Source organism: Macrotis lagotis, chromosome 1, assembly GCF_037893015.1.
Source record: "Macrotis lagotis isolate mMagLag1 chromosome 1, bilby.v1.9.chrom.fasta, whole genome shotgun sequence".
Classification (NCBI taxonomy): Eukaryota; Metazoa; Chordata; class Mammalia; order Peramelemorphia; family Peramelidae; genus Macrotis; species Macrotis lagotis.
The window spans coordinates 148,237,965-148,260,700 of record NC_133658.1 but is presented as its reverse complement, the minus strand read 5'-3'; positions in this window follow the sequence as shown (position 1 = coordinate 148,260,700).

Sequence of the window (22,736 nt, the reverse complement as noted above, 5' to 3'; positions counted from 1 at the left end):
CTTAAGTCTTTCTTTTTGCAAGACAATGGGGTTAAATGACTTGCCCAAGGTCACACAGCTAGGCAATTAAGTGTCTGGATCTGGATTTGAACTCAGGTCTTCCTGACTCCAGGGTTGATGCTCTATTCACTGTGCCACCTAGCTACCCACCTAGCTAAAGACTTAAGTCTTTGGATAATGGGGAGCCATTGAAAACTTTTGAGCAAGGGGTTAAAAAAATGGAAACCATGGATTAGAAAACTTAATTTAGCAATAGTATATAAAAATGGATTGATGTGTGTTGGAAAAGACTGCAGGAAGGAAGAGAGGTCAACTAGAAAACAACTGTAATGGCAGAGGGGAAGGAGGAGAAGAAAAAAGGATCTGAAGCAAACTTTTGATGTAGAATCAAAGAAGAAGAGAATATCATTCTAATTTCTAGTGTGAGTAATTGGAAATTGGTAATGTCTTTGACAGAAATAGGAAAGTCAGCAGGGAAAGCTGATTTTCAGGAAAAGAACATGGAATCAGTTTTGAACATATCGAAAATGAATGGCTGGAATGGAGGGTTCCTGCAGGAAGTTGGAAATAAAAACATCTGGAGTTTTAGTGAACTTCCAATCTTTCCTTTTCAACACTTTGAAGGAATTCTTCAAATTCCCAGTACTTTATATGATACCCAGCACATTATAAAACTTTATAAAAACTCCTAACTTTACTATCTATTCATGACCAGTTATGTGTTAGTGACTGTGAAGGATGCACACCATATATATTCCTGCTGTCTTGATTTTCCACACTAATTCAGAAGACAAGACATCCCCAAATGTAAAGTTTGAGTACAGTATAGAAAGTGCTAATATTAACTGTTAATGTGAACTCAGAGGAGGCAGATATTGCCAATCTAGGAGGACAAAGAAAACTTCTCATAGAAGACTGGGACTTCCTATGGACCCTGAAGAATGAGTAAGAGTTGAGTAGTTTCATGAGATTCCTAGGCTCATAGAAAATACAGCTAGAAAGAATCTTAAGGATTCTTAAACACTTCTCTAGATTTCTAGTTAAGGAAACTTGGAGAATTAAGAAATGAAATGATTTTCCAAGGTCCATATAGTAAGTGACATATAGTAAGTGACAAAGCTGGGGTTTGAACTCAGAATATCAAAAGACAAATCTAATATTCATAGAAAGATGAACAGGTATGGGTTGGAGGTGGGGTGGAGGCCAGGAAAATGGTTGTGGAAAGGACCATAGCAAGGTGGGAATATTCAAAATATGCAAAAATTAAAAAAAAAGTTAAAAAATGTAATTCGGAAATAAGAAAATAAATGAAATAATTAAAATAGATCCATTTTAAAACTAAGACAATATATAATTACATATATCCATATAGATAGATAAATAGATAGATAGATAGATAGATAGATAGATAGATAGATAGATAGATAGATGGATAATCTATCTATAAACTACATGGTCATACAGGATAATATGAAGAGACAAATCTGGTAGGAGACCAAGGTCTGAGTTGGGAAAGTAGTTGAACATAAGTCTGAAAATACAAATTAAGAGAATATTATGGGATGGGGGAGGTTATATTTCTAGAAAAGAACTTCATCCTATTAGCAAGGAGGAGTCAAGTAAGATTTTTAGGTTTTAGGAAAATGTAATTTGGCATCCTGATCAGAATATTTGGATAAGCAGGGGAGAGCTTGCTTGGAATTTGGAGATTACTACAGAATTCCTGGCATATTGCCTTTTTTTCTATCAGATAATTTGACAGCATAGTTTCAAAGCCAAATATGAAGAACCTATTATATTTACAATAGTTTGGAAAGTTAATTGCTCCATTTTCTTGATAAATGTCACATCTATCAATTAATTTTATATCCACATATGCCCATGTTGTTTCTCACAAGCTGTACCCATTGAGAAGTCCTTGCAAATAACACAAGGCTTAAATATCAAACTCTTCACTTATCTTTTTCATTCCAACAGAAGAACTCACTGTTTGCTCTTAATCTGATCACCAGGTAGGTAGGTGGAGCTGAGTTCAAATCTAGACTTAGACACACTTATTAATTGTATGACACTGGGTGAGACACTTAATCTGTTTGCCTCAATTTCCTCATTTGTAAAATAGGGATGATAATAATAGCATCTACAACCTAGGGTTCTTTTGAGGATCAAATGAGAGAATTATTGTAAAGTGCTTAGCATAGTGCCATAGTAAAGACTATTTAAATACTAGCTATCATGATTATTATTATTAAATCAGAGCAGTTTAGAAAGGACAGTAACAGTCACTTTGTCCATCTTGATCTGAACAAGAATTTCTTCTACTATGCTCATTTTGGACAAACAGAACAAGTCTATTTTTCTTCTATTTCTTTTACACCTGACAGGTTTCAACTACTTGAAGACCATTTCTCATACCCTCTTCCTTCTGCACATATAGCCCCAATCTCATCACATTTTCAAATCTTTTCCATGTTAAACAATTTGATTTTCTACATCTGATCTTCTCATTGTGTCATCCTCTCATCCTCTTGGTTGTCAGTATAAACTGAGATCTTAGTTGTAGAAAAAGTTATCTTGGTGATTGTTCCTACTTCAATTCTTTGGAGCTGAGCAGAACAAAACTAATTTCTCATGTAACAAGCCTAAATGCTGTACCAGAATCCATAAAATATGAAAAGATCTAGAAGAAGATCTCTCTGTGGTACACAGAAGTACTTCATTGTGTAAGACTTATGGAAGGATATAGATTAAGGGTAGAAAAGCAACATGGTGTAGCCAGGGATGTCAAACTCAAATAGAAACAAATAGGGCCACTATACACACTGGTCAGCCAGGTGGTTCATGGAATAGAGTGCTGGATCTGAAGTCAAAAAGACTAATATTCCTGAATTAAATCTGAACTCAGACATATATATACATATATATATATATATATATGTATATATATATATACTAACTGTATGACACTCTGGGCAAATCACTTAATCCTATTTGCCTCAATTTCTTCATCAGTAATATGAAGGGAATGGCAAACTACTTGAGAATTTTTGCCAAGAAAACTTCAACTGGGTTCATGAAGAGGCAGAAATAACTGAACAACAGCAAAAAATCTTATATAACCATATAGTTTATATATATATATATATATTATATGTATTGTCTTAGTTTTTAAGTGAATCTATCTTAATTGTATTTCATTTATATTGCTAAGTATTTCCTAATTACATTTTTTTAGCTTTTTTTTTGTTTTTGTTTTGATGTTTTTGGTAAGGCAATGACTTGCCCAAGGTCACTGGGTTAGGTAATTATTAAGGGTCTAAGATCAAATTTGAACTCAGGTCCTTCTGACTCTAGGGCTGATGCTTTATTCTCTGAGCTGCCTAGATGCCTCCCAATTATATTTTAATGTGATTCAGATCATATTTAGGAGTGTTGTGAGCCTCATGTTGGACCCTTCTGGTATAGTGGATAGAGAGAAAGGCTCAGAGAAAGGAAGACTTAGGTTTGGGTCATGTTTCTGACAGATATTGGCAATTTATCTAGTCATTTACTGTGTTACCTAGGACAAATTAATTCACCCCATGGTACCCTAGTTTCCTCATCTCTAAAGTTAAATGGTTCCTAATATTCTTTCAAGTCTCAAATTCCTGTTATAATATTGTAGCCCCTTCCACAACCTTCCAGATATAGATTGTATAGCTCTCTTTGAAGGGATAGTTGCCAGTTACTGGGGATGGGAATTATGAAATCTTGCTTTCAAATTTAGTGGCACAGACGGACAAGGGAGGAAGAACCTCAACAGAAGAGGGGACCAGCAGAAGGGCAGACACAGATAGAATTGTAGCCCCAGTGTTAACAGATTTTCCTTTATCTTTCCTTCCCTCTTTCCCATCAACTTAAGTCAAATGATTGAGTATTGCATGCAATACTCAAATAACCCTTTTCCTCATCCTCATAGAGATTGATCCTGTTATTATTTACAATGACTTTTACTATTGAAATGATATTTTGTTCACCTAATTAATCTTTTGATAAAATATTTGTTCTTCTTTGTCTTGCATTGAGCATTTCATGAAGTCTGAAAGGGCAAGGGGCAGCACTGAAGAGATTTGATTTTTTCATAGAATCTGTTAAGTTAGATCTCTTCTGTACTGGCTTCTCAGTCAAGGGTACTGCCTGGGAGTAAGTGGGTTTCATCACAACTTTTAAAACCCTTTTGTCTTCCAAAGAACAGAAAGAGAATTCCACATGCACTTGGAGAAAATTATTTCTTCATTATAACTGTGTTTGGAGTCCAGTAAGAGTAGTGATGCTTTCGAGGCAGTGCCAATGTCCTTGATGCTGGAGAAGGACTGTGAAGAAAAACAAGAGTACATAGAGACTAAGAAGAAAGCTTCCTCATTTAGTCTGTTCCAATAGGTTGTAAGAAGCTGGTCCATGAAGAATTTGATCCTGCCCTCTTTCTTATAGGAATCTAAACTCCATAGTAGCACTTGAAAACAGTTCCTAGGGTTTGTATTTCGGTGGAAGCAAACCATACCCTAGAATTTTCCTGTGATACTTCTTCCCACTCCTAATCTTGCCTCATTTTGTGCTCTGTGTCATTGGGGCACAATGTACAAAACAGTCAGATCTTGTTAATCAACCACCGATCAATCATTCAATCACAAAGCATTTAAGTGGTTTCCTTCCTTCCTCCCTCTCTCTCTCTCTCTCTCTCTCTCTCTCTCTCTCTCTCTCTCTCTCCTTCCTTCCTTCCTTCCTTCCTTCCTTCCTTCCTTCCTTCCTTCCTTCCTTCCTTCCTTCCTTCCTTCCTTCCTTCCTTCCTTCCTTCCTTCCTTCCTTCCTTCCTTCCTTCCTTCCTTTCTTCCTCTCTTTCTCCTCCACTTTCTCTTCCTCCTTATTCTTCTTCTCTTTCTTCTCCTTTCCAGACTTCAAAGCTAAACAAAGGTAGACTGAAAATCCCCTCTCTGAACCACGAAATCAGTCCCAAATGGACATTTTGATTGATTCCTGTGTTGTACTTGAGTGCAGACTGAGATGAGCCTTTTGTTTCCACATTTCATACATCCTCCCTGATTCCCCCCGCCCTTACTCCAGCTCTCAGTGCCAAAATAAGATACTCAGTGAGTTTTATTTGCTGTACGGTCCAACTTGGAAGTAACAAAGGGATGACATGTCACAGATTAGTGAAGAGTATTGGATGCATGGTTGGCAAGGGCCTTAGTTACAAACCAGTTCAATCCTTTCCTTTTTCAGATAGACAAAGAGAACGAGAGAGGTAGAACTCTGAGCTTAGAGGCACATTAAACTTGAATTCTATAGAGAGTCTTACTCCATTATATTAATTTTTATCATCATAAGCAATTCACAATCTCCTTGAGCCTGAAATTCTTCATCTATAAAGAGAAAATAATAATATTTGTAATGCCTAACTCACAGGGCATTTATATGGTTAAACAAGATATATGTAAAGTACTACACAAACCTCAAGATTCTATAAAAAGTGTTAACCAATATTATTATAGTATTAATGATATTTGTCCTTCATTCTTTTTTGGGGGGTGGGGGAGTGGTGTTAAATGACTTGCCCAGGGTCACACACCTAGTATGCATCATATACCTGAGGCTGGATTTGAACTCAGGTCCTCCTGACTCCAGGGCTGGTGCTCTATCTACTATACCACCTAGCTGCCCCCGTTAAAGATATCTTTTAAAAGTTGAAGATAGTAAACTTTGGTCTGCATTTAAACTTCACAGTTTCTTCTCTGGATATGGATGGTATTTTCCATCACAAATCTTTTATAATTGTCTTTGATTATTGTACTGCTGAAATGAACAAGTCCATCAGGGTTGATCAACTCACCATGTTGCTGTTGCTGTAATAATGTTCTTCTGGTTCTGCTCATTTTACTCGGTATCAATTCATGCAAGTCTTTTCAGCCTTTTCTAAAGTCTTGTTCTTCAAGATTTCTTTTAGAATAATAGTGTTTTTGTTTTTAGAACAACAGTGTTTCATCACATACATATATCACAACTTGCTTAGCCTTTCCCTAATTGATGGACATCAATTTCCAATCCTTTGCCACTATGAAAAAGATCTGCTATAAATATTTTTATATGTGTGGGTTTTTTAAACCTTTTTCATGATCTCTTTGTGATACAGACTCAGTAATGGTATTACTGGATCAAAGTGTAGGCACAGTCTTATCGCCCTTTGGGCTTTATTCCAAATTTTTCTCCAGAAAGGCTGGATCAGTTCACAGCTTCACCAACAATGCATTCTCTAAAAAGACAATGACATCAGGGAGGTGATGCCATGATATGCACATGTATTGGATTTGAGTGAAGGGGTGCTGTGTTAAATCAACTTCACTTTCTCTTCTGGAGTCATTGGGGTTCAGTGACCAGAGATATAAATCAGAATGTCTGGAGACAGCCCTGGATGTGAGACAGTCAGGGTTAAGTGACTTGCCCAAGGTCACACAGCTAGTACTTATCAAGAGTCTGAGGTTGGATTTGAACTCAGGTCCTCCTGACTCCAGGACTGGTGCTCTAATCACTGTACTAACTAGCTGCCCTAAGTAATTATTATTGTAATAAGCAAGCTAAAGGTATATATATATATATATGTGAATGGAATACTTACTAAGTGCTGAGTAATAGAGCAGGTGCCTGCTCTCAAGGGATTATCAGGGGGAAAAAATCAGCATTAAATTATTTTTTGGTCTCCAGTCATTCAGGATTTTCTAGATTCTCATCACTCACAGATCAATGACACAAAGAAAGCATCAACTGGTTTAAACTAGTTGAACTAGTTTGAACTGGTATAAGCTGTTGTGAACTAGTTTAAACAGGATTGAAGTAGTTTTTAATTAATTAGAACTAGTGCAAACCAATTGAAACTGATTAAACTGGATCAAACCAATTTAAACATATTGTACCAGTTTAAGCAGGTTTGAGCTGAGATTGAATCAGTTTGACTTGAACTGGTTTAAATTGAATCAGTTTATACATATTCAAAATTGTTCAATCTAGTTCTAATCAGTATAATGCAGTATAAATTTATTCAAATGCAGTGTTAGGAAAAATCCTTTGAAACCCTTTCCCCTTGAAGGGAACCCGACCCCACTAAACACTTTCTGAGGTTACTGACACAAAAGAAATTTTAAAAAACCTCCTTAGGAATTATGTCAAAGCTAGGCTATTGAATACCACTTGCAAGGGTGGGGTTAAAACATACTATTTAGCTCTGAAACCTCAGCCATCTGTAAGCACTTTTTGATTTTACCAAAAAATTAGAAATGAGTTGGAACAGGGCCTGTATACCTCCTGCAGTTAATGGAACCTATTTTATGAAAGAATGAGTCAATATCCTAAGAAAATTTACAAAACAAAATAAAATAAAAAGATAACTATCTCAGACTTTAGGGAAAAAGAGATTTTGAATATCTGGATTCCAGAGGTAGAACAAGCATGGTAACAAAGAGAGGACTAAGCTATGGCAGAAATGGGATAAAATAAAGAGAGCCATTTCTTCTTTTTTAAAAAATTTTATTTTTCAATTACATGTGAAGGTACTTTTCTACATTTATCCATTGGCAAACTTTTGAGTTGCACATTTTTCTACCACCCTCTCTCTTCCTTAACCTGGCAGCAAACAATGTTATAGAGGCTGTACATGTACAATATATTTCCATATTAGTCATGTTGTGAAAGAGGAATTAGAACAGTGGAGGGGGAGGAGGATGGAGAATCATGAGAAAGAAAGAAAAAGCATAAAAGAAAAATTAAAAAGTGAACATGGCATGCTTTTTTTTAAAGTTTTTTGGGGGTTTTTTTGCAATGCAATTGAGGTTAAGAGGCTTGCCTAAGGTCACATAGCTAGGTAATTAGGAAGTGTCTGAGGCCGGATTTGAACTCAGGTACTCCTGATTCCAGGGCCGGTGCTCTATCCACTGCGCCACTTAGCCATCCCCACATGACATGTTTTGCTCTGCATTCTGACTTCATAGTTTTATCTCTGAAAGTGGATGGCATTTTCCATAACAGGTCTCTCAGCATTGTCCTTGATCATTGAACTACTGAGAGGAGTCACGTCCCTCAGAGTTGATCATCTTACAATGTTTCAGTTAATGTGTATGATATTCTCCTGGTTCTGCTCACTTCACTCAGCATCAGTTCATGCAAGACTTTCCAAGCTTTTTCAAAGGCCAGCCACTCATGATTTCTTAGAGAACAGTAGTACTCCATCACATTAATATTACCATAACTTGTTCAGGTATTCCCCAATTGATGATCCCTCAATTTCCAATTCTTTGCCACTACAAAAATAACTACTATAAATATTTTTGTACATGTCCTTTTTTGAGTATGATTTCTTCTATAAGATCTCAGAATAGAGGACCCAGACTGGGGGAAGTCATAGGCAAAGTCAACTTTTTTTCTTTAATTTCTCCTCCCAATGCCAATCCATTCACAGGCACTGTAATATAATGTACTATTTCAATATGCAAGTATTTCCAGAAAGTAGAATTTTACCTCAACCACAGATTGAGGTGGTTTCTAAATACAGATATAAATGTAAGACCAGGCAGAGAACCCAACCTGGGACTCCATGTTAGGAATTTTTATAATTGGGGACAGGCTCAAGAAATTATGTTTCAACATAACTTTTTGTCTAAAACAATCTCCCTACAGTTGAAGAGAAAGGAAACCCAAGTAGACTTTAGGGGCCATGTTATTGCCCTCTTTTCTTAAAATAAGGTAATTACTGTAATGGTATTGCATTACTTTGCTTTACAAATGTCTTTGACTGAGTTAAAATAATATTGAGCAAGAAGAAAATGTAAAGAAAGGCAAGAAAAGAAGGCAAGGCCATTGCCCTCTTCTCTTCTGATCCATATTCCTGCCTGAATTTTGTATATCTGCCAACAGATCAAAGAAAAAATTAGTTTAATGGCAGTATTTTCAACAAAGGAAGTTGGGGGAATTGGGTAAAGAAAAATCGTGAACAGTCTGATTGATCTGTAATACTTCCTACTTGGGTTAATTTGCCTACTCAGATAAATGGAAAGCTTCCTGAAATCAAGGATCGTATTTTATCCTCCTCATGTGGACCCCACAAGAGACCTGGCATGGTAGTAGGCACAGAAGAGGTATTTGGTAAATGAGTATTAAAAAAATAATTGTAGTACAAATTGTTCTAAGTAAAGGATAGAAGAAGGAAGAAGGGAATATGAAGAATTGGCTTCCTTATGCATTTCAATATGCAGCCATCAGAGGGAGTGCTTACCTCACAGTTGCAACATAGCCTGCTCTGGTTACCTTGAGATCTTCCAACTCTTGTTATCTCAGAGGACTCAGCTTCAGTATTCAGAAAACTGCCTTAGGTGGGCTTCATCCTTATCAAACTGCAGATTCCCTCCCTCCATCTCCTGTAACTCAGTGCCCTCATGTACTGCTTCCACCTAGGGTCCCACATTAGACTTCTTAAGGCTTAGTTTCTCTAGGCACACTCATAATCCTCACCTCAGGGTTTATTCCCTTTGGTCTTCCCCATCAAGCTTTCCAGACCTTAGTGGAATTTGAGAGGTGAGAGGTAGTTTTCTCTAAATCCAACAAATGCTAAGGTGATCAATGTGGATGATGGCTTAATTATCTTGAGTGTTGGTATTAATTAGACCCATTTTACAGTTGAGAAAACTGAAGCTTACAAACCTGACTTGTCCATGGCCAATTAACTAACAAGATTAAGAGACAGAATTTAAACTCTTGTCATTATGTTAGAACTCTTTCCTATTAAAATACTTGATACATGATATTTGGATTTCAACAGTCTGTCAATAAACATTTATTTTATTTTATTTATTTCCCTTAAAATAATTATTTACTTTTCAACTACATTAAACAATAATTTTCAGTAATCATTTTTTGTGCAAGGTTTTGAGTTTTGCAGTTTTCTCCCTCCCTCTCTTCCCTCCTCCTCCCCCCGATGGGAAGCAATCTGATATAGGCTCTACATGTATAACCATGCTAAACATAGAAACATAGATCCTTGTTAATCACATTTTGAAAAAAGAATCAAATCCAAACAGATGAAAAAAAATCCTAAGAGGAAAAAATGACATCAATGCATAAGACAGTTTTTAAAAATTGGTCTGCATTTAAATTCCACAGTTTCTTCTCTGGATATGGATGATATTTTCCATCACAAGTCTTTTAGAATTGTCTTTCATTATGTATTGCTGAAATACACAAGTCCATCATAGTTGATCATTACCCAAGGTTGCTGTTAGTGTGCATATTTATTTATTTAAAATATCATTTATGTGACAGGCATCAGACCAAGCTCTGGGGTTACAGAGAAAGGCAAAATACAATTGTAATGACTAGCCATTCCCCAAAAGCTAAGAATTGCATAGTCCCTGCCCTTAAGAAACTCAATCTAATGGAGGATCCAATATCTAAACAACTATGTACAAACAGGATAAAAACAGAATGAATTGGCTATAATTAAGAGAATGAAGACACAAATTTAGAGGGAATGGAAAAGGTTTCTTATAGAAGTTGGGATGTTAGCTTAGTCCTAAAAAAAAGCCAGAGAAATCAGGAGTCAAAGATGAGGAGAGAGAACATTTCAGACATGGAGGATAATCAGGGAAAATGTCAAAGTCAGGAGACGGAGTATACTGTTTGAAGAATGACAAGGAGGCCAGTGTCACCTTAACACAGTATCACAAAGTAAGTATGGGAGTGGGGTGTAAGCCATAAAAAAATTGGGCAGGTGAAGAGTGGTCAGGTTATGATGGACTTTGAAGGTCAAGCAGAGGATTTTCAATTTGATCCTGTAAGTGATAGAGAAGTTTATTGAGTGTATTGGTGGCATGACCTCATCAGATCTGCATTTTAGGAATACGATTTAGGAAGGTAAATGAAGGACATATAGAATAGGGAAAAGTTTGTGGCAGGCAGACTAACGAGCAGGTTGTTATAACTATCTAGGCATGAGGTAATGAGGTCCTGCACCAGAATGGTGGTGACCAGAGGAGAGAAGTTCAGTTTTGGACATTTTGAGTTTAAAATGTTTAAGTTCATCAGGTAAGATATTCAAAAGGCAGTTGCAGATTCAAGGTCAGAGGTCAGGAAAGGTTACTTTTGAAAGTCAACATCATATTGATGATAACTGAATTCAAAGTTGATGAGTTCAACAAGTAAAGCATAGAAAGCGAAAAGAAGAGAATCCAGGACAGAGTCCTGTGAGGCACCCACAGTTAGCAGACATGACCTGGATGAAGATTCATCAAAGGAGACTGATAATGTGACATAAGATATGAGTAAGAACTAAGAGAGAGTTGTCTTGAAGTTATATACTCCCTCACTGGTGATTTTTAAAGTAGAAAGTGGGTAATCATTTGTCAGGTTTATTTTAGAGGGAATTCTTGTCCATGGATGAGATAGATTAGATGGCGCCTGAGGTCCCTTCCAACTCTGAGATTCTGTGCTATGTAAATATATTTTTGCTGTGCTGTCCTTCTACATCAGGGCTGAGGTTCTTACTTTCTGTAATTACCTTCCTGCCTCTTAAGAACTCTGCTCACCTCTCTTTTAAAAAAAATGCTTGTTTTCTAAAATGTCATTGACTGGTTTTGACATGTGGTTTAATGGGTGAAAACATCATGGTTCTCATTAGTGCCTTGCCTAGACTAATTACTTATCATAAAAAGTCAACATTATTGACTTACCAGGCATTGCAAGCACAGGTTTATATGAAACATCATGTTTTACACTTTATCCCATGCAAACCCCAAACATTCAAACAGCTCCTGCTGCTCAGCAATGTTTTTACTCCCATTGGATTGGCCTAGAGAATTTTCTTGTTTGTTTTGGAAGGTCTCCCCTTCACAATTTTGATAAAAGCTCTCTAAACTTATCATGATGAGGCTACCACAGAACTAAAAGAGAGAGATGTTGATGCCTTGATAACACTGAGAGAGGAAACTTCCTCACCAGAGGGTCCCTAAGCCAATGAAATCACAAAATCTTGGATGTTTATTAAATGATAATAAGTATGTTTTATAAGTGTTTTGCAGTTTGCAATGTGTTTGAATGTGTGTATATGTGTATTTGCATTTGAGTTTCATAGAAATTGTTTCATTTAGATGCTCCACATGTTTAAAAAAATTTTTTTAATTTATTTAAGGCAATGGGATTAAGTAACTTGCCCAAGATCACACAGATAGGCAATTATTAAATGTCCAAGCAGGATTTGAACTCAGGTCCTCCTGACTCCAGGGTCGGTGCTGTATCCACTGCACCACCTAGCTGCCCCTGTTCCACGTATCCTTAATCCTATTTGACAGATAAGAAAAGTTAAACACAGAGAAATTAAGCATTTTTTTTCTTGTTCATATGGTTAATAAATATCAGAGGATGGATTTGAACCCAGATTATCCTGACTTCAATTGACCAGGTAAGCTTTCAAGATTTACTGCTATCTATGTGTTGGGGATCTCAGTCATAAGACTGAGATTTCTGATTCATGGATCTTATTTAGCATGGATACTAGCCTAAGTCATCTCTATTTACCAAAATTGAGAAATCTGTCTTGATTTAGAACCAAATAGTAGATGTTAAAACTAAATTTTGAACCAAATAATCTTTTTTTTTTTTTTTAGTTTTTGCAAGGCAATGGTGTCAAGTGGCTTGCCCAAGGCCACAAAGCTAGGTAATTATTAAGTGTCTGAGGCCAGATTTGAACTTAGGTCCTCCTGACTCCAGGGCCAGTGCTCTATCCACTGTGCCACCTAGCTGCCCTGAACCAAATAATGACTCAAGGTGTCTTTGTTAACTGATGTAAAAAAAAAAATAACAACTGAGATTCATCTTATTTCCAAATATTGTTTAGATAGTTAATGTCTGATAAAATAAACTCATTTCTTTTTTTAATTAAAAAAATTTTTTTTAAGGCAATGGGGTTAAAAGTCACACATTTAGGCAATTTTTTTTAAAGCATCTGATGCCAGATTTGACCTCAGGTCCTCCTGACTCCAGGATTGGTGCTCTATTCACTGTACCACCTAGCTGCCCCAGATAAACTTGTTTCTAAACACAGAAATACTCTGTTCCTAGGTGGCAGATTAATGCAGAAATAACTATTTCTCCCTTTCCCTCAATGATGTTTTGAAATTTTTCAGTCATACAAAGGAAAGTGGTTAGAATGTTACAGAACATTCTCTTTGTGAGCCAAGGCCTCTTAGCCTATCTCCCTTTTAGGTTCAAGGGAAGGAACATCCTCAAATGATAACTAACTCAATGATTTGGTTACTTCTTGCATGACCTTTGGGCAAGCTATGCAGCCTTGCTAGGCATCATTTTTCTCATTTATTGTATGATGGGGTTGGACTGGACATTCTCAAGTCTCTTTCAATTATCTCTAAATTTATGCTTCTATGACTATCCTCACTCATCTCCTGTGGTCAACACTTCTTAAACCAGAGGGTCCCTCTAGGCTGATACAATTCTAAAGACACTGATACAATTCTAAAGACACAGATAAATCATTCTAATGAAGAGAAAAAGATGAAGTTGCCTGAAGACACTGATGCATAAGCACAGGGGACTCATCAATAATTATAATAGCTCACATTTATATAGTCCCTTGAAGAGACAGAATGATAGAGTAGGTAGGGAGTTGGTTTAAGATATAGGAATACCTTCATTCAAATCTCACCTGTGACATCTAACTGGCTGTGTAACTTTGGGGAAGGCACTGAAATTCTCTAGTCAACTAAAGAAGATTAAAAGTTACAGACCTGCATATTAGAGAGAATATCCTCATCTAGAAATTCCTTAAATCAGTGAAATCACAGGTCCAGGCTGTAACTGTTTCCTTCTCTAGTACCTTATGTTTTTCAAAATGTCTTATATAAATTATCTTCGTTGATTTTCACATCAATTCTTTGATATGGGTATTATGATTTTCCTCATTTTATAGATGAGGAAATAGAAGTTCCAAAAGGTTAATTACCTAGCAACAAAGAGCTAGCATAATTTAGAGGAAGGACAGGAACTCAGGTATTTCCACCTACTAGATTAGCACTCTAGCCACTATCAACAGTCAATAATAGTCAGTCAATAAAGTTTTATTAAGGACTCAATATGTGCTTGGAATATTTATCTGTCTATCTATCTTGTTATTTATCTATCATCTCTCTCTCTCTCTCTCTCTCTCTCTCTCTCTCTCTCTCTCATCTATCTCTCTAAGATGGAAAATAATCCTTAGCAGCAGGAGATAAGGAAACTGAGGAAAGTGATTAAAAAGATTAAAAAGGAGAATGTACCAGGGTGGTGGTGGTGGAGAGATGGTTTATACAAAGGAACAGACATGGGAGATGGATGGAATGTCTTAGTCAAAGAATACCAAGTAGACCAAGGTATATGGATAGGTGTTAAGAAAAATGTCAAAGACTTGGAAAGTTAAGGAAAAGGAACATTATAAAGATCTTTAAATGTCAAATGGAAGAGTTCTTATTTGACCCTGGCAGTAATACTGGAATTTACTGAATAAAATGTGACATGGTTAGATATAACTGACAGCTAAATGAGGGATGAATTGGAGTTGGTAGAGACTTAGGGCAAGGAAACAAACCAGAAGGCTTTTTAAATAGTTCAGGTGAGAAGTAATGAGGACCTGAGCTAAAGGGGTGATTGAGTGGAAGGAGATGTAGAAATATTGTGGAGGTAGAAATGACTATAACTAACAACAGAATGAATAAATGATCTTCCCATACTTGAGGACTCAAGAATGAGACTGAAATTTGCAGTCTAGCAGGATGGATGGTAGTGCCCTTGGGAAATTTGAAAGGGGAGAGGACATCAATGGAAAGATAATGAATTCTCTTTTGAATATGTTAAGTCAGATACCTATAGGACATTTGATTTGAAATGTCCAAAGGGCAGTTTAGTGAGGTGGAGCAATAGTTCTGTAATGACACAAGGCTAGATATATAAATCTAGGCATCATCAATATAGAGAACCTTAGGAGCTGATAAGATGATTAAGATAAGAGTACTACAGAGAAAAAGAGAAGAGGATCCAGGACAGAGCCTCAGGGGAATAGAGCTAGCTAGTTTAACAACTTAGATTTTTAAAAGACAATTATAGGTGCAGCTAGGTGGTGCAGTGGATAAAGCACCGGCCCTGGAGTCAGGAGTACCTGGGTTCAAATCTGGTCTTAGACACTTAATAATTACCTAGCTGTGTGGCCTTGGGCAAGCCACTTAACCCCATTTGCCTTGCAAAAAACCTGAAAAAAAAAGACAATTATAAACATCACAGTCATCTCCATTAGTCCTGATTCATATTGATCACTGGATCCAGATGGCTCTGGAGGAGAAAATTAGCACAGTCCCCCTCACTCAAATCCAGTTCATGTGCTTGTCACAGCATCTGATGTCATCGTTTTCTTTGAGAATAAAGGACAAATATCATCATCATCATCATCATCATCATCATCATCACCATCATCATAGAACTAAGGACAGGTGATGTGCCATGAATAGAAAATATTGCATGGATTTGGTAAGAAGTGCAGTAGAAACGTAACTCAGACCGAGATGTGTTTGCTGGGTAATGCCAAGGACCCAAATGAGGGGACTTTTTTTCCCTATCTAATTTAAGGGAAAGGTGAAGATCAAGGAAAGAACAGAGCTCTCTGTCCAGGGGCAATGGGATGGTGATAATGACTGTACCAATATTATATGACAGAGAAAATGATGAACTAGTCGCTTTCTGTTTTCTTTGTAAAGAAGAATGATTTTTCTAGCTAGGTGTGTGACCTTAGGCAAGTCACTTAACTCCATTGTCTTTCAAAAAATAAAGAATGACTTTTAGATTAGAAAAGAGAGCATAGAAATGGTTTATCTACAGGTTGAAATTATGGATGAACAGGAAGATAGTATGGGACAATCTAGTTTCCCTTCATGAATTAATGTGATGACTTGCACAAATTACATCCCAGTGTGTTGACAGAATTGTAGAGATACTGTTGATAGATTGTAGAGATATTGTTAATAGCTTTAAAAGATCCTGGAAACCAGAGGAAAAAAATGAAGAAATCTACCTCCCTTCTTTTGTTAGAGAAATGGGGAACTTTGGAATGGAACGGTGCATATGCTGTCAGGCTGGGTCTATGAGTCACTTAATTTTCCTTTGTCAGTTAATTTTTTCTTTGTTACAAGTTAGGGTCTGGAGGCAACTATGGTTGGGCAACTCTTAATCAATATTTTAAAAAAATCATGGCAAACGAGAGAAACACTGCAGACTAGCACACAGATATTTTATTACAAGTCTTAAAAAGAAAAGAGTCTAACAAGTATAGACCAGTGAACTTGACTTAAGTTCTTAGTAAAATTTTAGAGCACATTATTAAGAGGATATCAAGTAGCAAATTTTTAGCAGAAACAAGTCACTCCATATTAACTTCATTTCTTTTCTTTTTTTTGATAGGGTATCTTGGCAATGCCAAAGATATAGTTTAACCTAGATTATGGTAAAGCACTTTTCAATGTAATTCTTATGGAAAAGATGGAGAACCATAGGATAGGTTGAAAATCAATTGAATGAACAACCCCAAAGTATGTTCATCAATGACCTGATGCCAACTTAGAAGAAAATCTTCTTTAAGGATCTGACTTTGACCCTCTGCTGTCAAAATGTCTATTAATGACTTTAATCAATCAATTTATCAAATAATTATAATAAAATAAACGTTAATGGGGATAGATATAAAATCTGAGAGACAGTTGGCATAGTGGATTGAGGACTGACTTTAGAATCAGGAAGACCCAGGTTTAAGTCCTGACTTTGGCACATAGAATAGTAACCCCATAAGTAAGTCACTTAACCTAGTATTGTGGGCAATTCTCCAAGGTCAGGATGTTGCTGATTCATGCCTATGGAGGAATATCCTTCACATTGATGAAATTCCAGGTGCAGCCCTGCAAGATTAAATCTTATGCTTAATAAAAAAAATCAACTTCTGAAGTTGTTTTTGTTGTTTGTCCTTCATTTAAAAAATATTTTATTTATTTGTTTTTCAACTGCATGCAATGGTAGGTTTTACCAATCATTTTTTTTGCAAGGTTTTGAATTTTGCATTTTTCTCCTTTCCTTCCTTCCCTCCCCACTTCCTCCTGACAGAAAGCAATTTAATATAGGCTTTACATCTACAACCATGCTAAATATCGATCCATATTGATCACGTTATAAGAGAAGAGTCAAATCCAAATGGGAGGAAACATTAGAGAGAAAAAATTGACAATGCATAAGACAACTTTTAAAAATTGAAGATAAGAAGTTTTGGTATTTATTTAAACTCCACAGTTCCTTCACTAGGTATGAATGTCATTTTCTATCACAACTCTTTTAAAATTGTCTTTGATTATTGAACTGCTGCAATGAACAAGTCCTTCATAGTTGATCATAACTCCATGTTGTTAATGTGTATAAGGTTCTTCTGGTTCTCATTTCACTCAGTCTTTGCAAACTTTTCTGAAATCCCATCCCTCATGATTTCTTATGGAACAATAGTGTGCCATCACATACATTGTTTAACCATTCTCCAATTGATGGGCATCCCCCCAATTTCCAATTCTTTGCCACTACAAAAAGAATTGCTATGAGTGCTTTTGTACGTGTGAGTTTTTTTACCCTTTTTCATGAGCTCTTCAGGATACTGACCCAGTAATGATATTATTGTTGGATCAAAGAATATGCACAATTTTATTGCCCTTTGCTGACCTTCATTCTTTTTATTTAAATTTTTATCTATTTAAGGCAATGGGGTTAAGTCACTTGTCCAAGGTCATACAGCTGGGCAATCATTAAGTGTCTGAGGTCAAATTTGAACTCAGGTCCTCCTAACTCCAGGGCCGGAGCTCTATCCACTGCACCACCCCAGCTGCCCCCTGCTCTTCATTCTTGAAGAGGACCATGATATCAGGGATACTATGCCATGGCATGCAAGTGAATTGAATTTAAGTGAGGTGGGGCTGTGCAAAGTCACCAGTCTCATATTTTCCTCTGAAGCCATCTGGGTCCAATGGCCAGATACAGATCAGTACAGAAGGTGGAAAAACATGGGTAGATATCTGTTCATCTGGGAAAAAATGGGTTGGGAAGTTTTAGTGCAAATCCAAGATAAGTCAACACTGAAAAATCTGGATGCCAAAAGAAGTAATGCCATCTTAGGCTGCATTGAGACAAACATCCAGGATTGTGACCAGAACACTAGAGTGCATAGATCTGCTGTATTCTACTTTGGTAAGACCATTTGTGGTGGATTGGATTCAGTTTTTGGCATCACATTTGAAGAGGAACATTGAAAAGCAGAAGAAGAGTCAGAAGAAGGCAAAAATATGACAAAGGGCAAATAGATCATGCTATATCCACTGAAGAAATTGGAGGCAATAGTGGGGACAAGTAATTATTTTCAAGTTCTTAAAGGGTTATTTAGCAGAAGAGAAATTAGTCTTCTTTTCCCAATGGGTAGAAGTAGATATAAAGTCCAAAGAAGACAATTTAGGATTGATGTGAGGACAAATTAAGGTTTGATTTCAGGACAAATTGTATTATGCTATAGGGTAGATTGGGTAACTTCTAACAGTAATTCATCAATATAGGTTTTTAAGTTACATGTTAAGTGCATTCTTGTTTTGGTGCAAGACTGGGTTAGATGAATACCGATATCCCATCTAATTCTGAGATTCTTTGATTCCAAAAATCTGTTTCTAGACCTAACCTCTTAGATGAACTCCAGGTCTGTATCTACCACTTCATAGAGGACTTCTTTACATTGTTTCTCCAGCTTCATCTTGAGTTGAATATATTCCAAATTGAATTTTCTTTATCCTCATAATTCACTGTTTTCCACATTCCATCTTCATCTGGAGCCTGAGAATTAGTTCTTCCCTAAGCTGCCTTTGCTGCCATGTTCCATCTGCCATCTTGGAATATCTCTTTGCTCCTGAGTACCCTTTCTCTGATTAGGAATCTATTTTATGGAAGAATCCCCAGTCCAGCAATGTTCATTCTTTAGTTTCTTTCTGGGTTCCATTCCTGATTTTCTAGATTTCTTTCTCTAAAATGTCCTCTTCTTCCCTTTTAGTTCTCTTTTATATGAACTTTTCCATCACTAAACTATAAGTTCCTTGAAGGTAAAGACTGTTTCTTTTCTACTTATATCCTTGGCACTTAACATAGTACATGGTTGCATAATAAATGCCTGTTAACTTCTTTAACTTGAAATTTTCTTGGATCCTGACCTTTTTTTATAGGCTAATTACCAAGTATTAACATATTTCATTATTTATTTCCTGCTCTTTAGTCCCACTGCCCCCAGGTATAGTCCCAGTACTGTGTTGTGTCTAGGGATTGTTGTTTGTCCTTCATTCACAAAGAAGACCATGACATCAGGGAGATGATATAATGACAAGCAAGAGAATTGGATTTGAGAGAAGAGGTGCTGTGCTAAGTCACTAGTCTCACTTTCTCCTCCAGAGTCATCTGGGTCCAGTGGCCAGATAGGGATCAGCACAACTGTAGATACCCTTGGATATGAGGCAATCAGGGTAAATGATTTCTTCAAGGTCACACAGGTAGTAGGTGTCAAGTGTCCAAGGATGGATTTGAACTCAGGTCCTCCTGACTTCAGGGCTGGTCCTCTGGCTATGCAAATCAAAAGAATGAAACAATTCCTACATTCAAATGGAGGAGTCAAATTATGTATTTACACATATAGAGAACAAATGCAAATTTAAGAAATGCAATGTATAAAAGTAGTTAAATATCAGATAATTTGGGAGAGGGAGAACTAGCAGTTGAGAATGAAGATTAGAAATGAATCTGCAGAAGATGGTACCAGCAGCCATAGTGCATAGAACCCTGGTTCTGAAGTCATGAAGACTCATCTTTCTTAGTTCAAATTTGACCTCACAAACGTTCATACTGTATGACCTTGGGCAAGTCACTCAATTCTGCCTTAGTTTCCTCATCTTTCAGATGAGGATGCTACAGATACTAATCACTAGCATAGTGCTCTGCACATGGACTTAGTAAATATTTGTTGACTTATGTTGCAAAATTGTATTTGCATAGCACCTTTTTCTAAGTGATTTAAATTCACTCAAAATAATGAAGGGAATGAATTTCCACTTTGTGTTTACAGTACAACTTTCTTCCAGTGCTTTGTAAGGATATGAACTAATTAATTTAAACAAACTCCCCACAAAGCAGGTAGGAAAAAGTTGTTACTTTTTTTCAGATGAGAACATGGAGATCCTGCCAATTTGGGTGATTAGTCCAACCCACTCACTGTGACAATCACCCATTTCTCTATTCACAAAGTATCCAGTCTTCCTTGAGAGTCATGGAGTTACTCATGAGTAAGCCCCTCCTCACTTACTATTATTAGTCCTAAATCCTTCACACTTAAAGGAAAGAGTCAACCCCACATCTCTCAGAAAAAGGCCAACCCTCGGAAGCTTTCTCAAGCTTCTTCCTTCCCCACTCAGGGGCCCAGCTACTAAAAAAAGAAATGCTTTCTCCAATGTGGGGTCTGGCTGCTCTCCCAGCTGAGCAGAGGGAAATGGAAAGAGCTCCTTCTCTCAGAGGGGAAGTGGGGGTGGAGTGGGTTGGAGTGGGAGACATATGATATTTTGGTACAAGTGATTTCATCAGCTTGGGGATTTCTTTCTCAGAGTTCTCATCCCTCCATGTTGTTCTATCCTCTGCCATCTTGGTCAGACTTCTTTAGTGATACAAGCATACTTTTCCCCCCAGTATCCTGAATGGTACACAGAGATGTCATATTCTTGATAATTCTGCAAAAGGCATCTATTTTGCACGATGCACCGCATTAATTTTGACTTCTATTGGGGGGTTGAAATAAATGAGACAGAGACTATCCTAAGGTTTTCCTGCTACTCATTCCCAAAATAATTTTCTCAGGAAATAAATAACAAATGAGATGTCAGGGTAATTGTTTAATGTACATAAGGGCAAAAAAAGGTTTTGTTTAATGTTTTAGGAGCATCTATTTACATGTAACAATTGTCATGTTAACTATAAATAATTATAATTTATTCATCAAGGCAAGTTCCCTAAGGAGCTCTTTTATTTCTAACATCATTTTATTCACTATATCTATGTAAAATTAGTGCAATTTAATTTCTTAAAACATATTTCTTAGGGGCAGCTAGGTGGTACAGTGGATAGAGCACAGGCCCTGGAGTCAGGAGTACCCAAGTTTAAATCTGGCCCCAGACACTTAGTAATTACCTAACTGTGTGTCCTTGGGCAAGCCACTTAACCCCATTTGCCTTGCAAATCCTGAAAAAAACCCTATATTTCTTAAACTACATATACTAAAATCAAATTCTATAAATTCAGTGAGACTCTCGCTGATGAGAGAGGTGTTAAAAGTGTTCATGTAGAAAGAACACAAACCCTTTGAAGGTAGGAACTGAATCATTTTCTTCCTACATTTGTATCCCCAGTGCTTAATGTTTAGAGGGCATTTAATCAGTGTTTAATTGAATTGACTGAAAACTCAATATCAAGGTCAACAGAATTACATTTTCTCCCCCAACAAAAAGTTAATGTGATCTTAGGCTGAATTAAGAGAAAGAAAATGTCCTGAATGAGGAAGGTATACCTATTTAGTAGAAAAGTCATTGCATGACCCTAATGTTTTTGTTTTGTTTGTTTTTAGGTTTTTGCAAGGCAAATGGGGTTGACTTACCCAAGGCCACACAGCTAGGTAATTATTAAGTGTCTGAGACCAGATTTGAACCCAGGTACTCCTGACTCCAAGGCCGGTGCTTTAGCCACCTAGCCACCTAGCCTGACTCTAATGTTAATGGGACTTGAAACCACACCATAAGAAAGACAGTTGTAGAAATAGGGGATATTTAACCTGAAGAAGAGATGACTAGAGGAAATGTTAGTTTAAAAAATTTATTGAATGGTAGCTACATGGAAGAGGAATTTGGTTTGATCTGTTCAGTCTTTCAGAATAGACTCAAGAGCAAAAGCAAAAATGGCAGAGAGACAGCTGTCCCCATGAATGGCTTGGATGAGTTCCCTACAACTGAAGATCTTTGAGTGCAGTCTGATTGATTTTTTTATTTAGATGGAATAGAGAAGATTACTATTTAGGTCTGAGTTTGGATTGGATAACCTCTGGAATCTTTCCCAGTTCTGATGGACCATGATTCCTCTTCTCTTCCTCTCTGTCTAGCTGTTTTCTACTTTTTGTTTCTATTGCCTATGTTTTATCTCCCATATGGCATCATTCTGGCTCTGAGAATATGGCAATAATAGAGAGCAAATAAAGGTCATTTATTTCAGACACCATGAGCTGACATGATGATCCCTTGATGGGTCAAGGGACATCTAACCACTAGGGGAAATGAAGAGATTAGGATTTATGAAATTTAGATCAGAATTTTGGTGCATCTAAAACTATTGGTTTGAGATGCTCCTTTATATGGGGCAGCTAGGTGGCACAGTGGATAGAGCACTAGCCCTTGAGTCAGGAGTATCTGAGCTCAAATCCAACCTCAGACACTTAATAATTACCTAGCTGCGTGGCCTTGGGCAAGCCACTTAACCCCATTTGCCTTGCAAAAATTCTAAAAAAAAAAAAAAGAGAGATGCTCCTTTATCTAGAACTA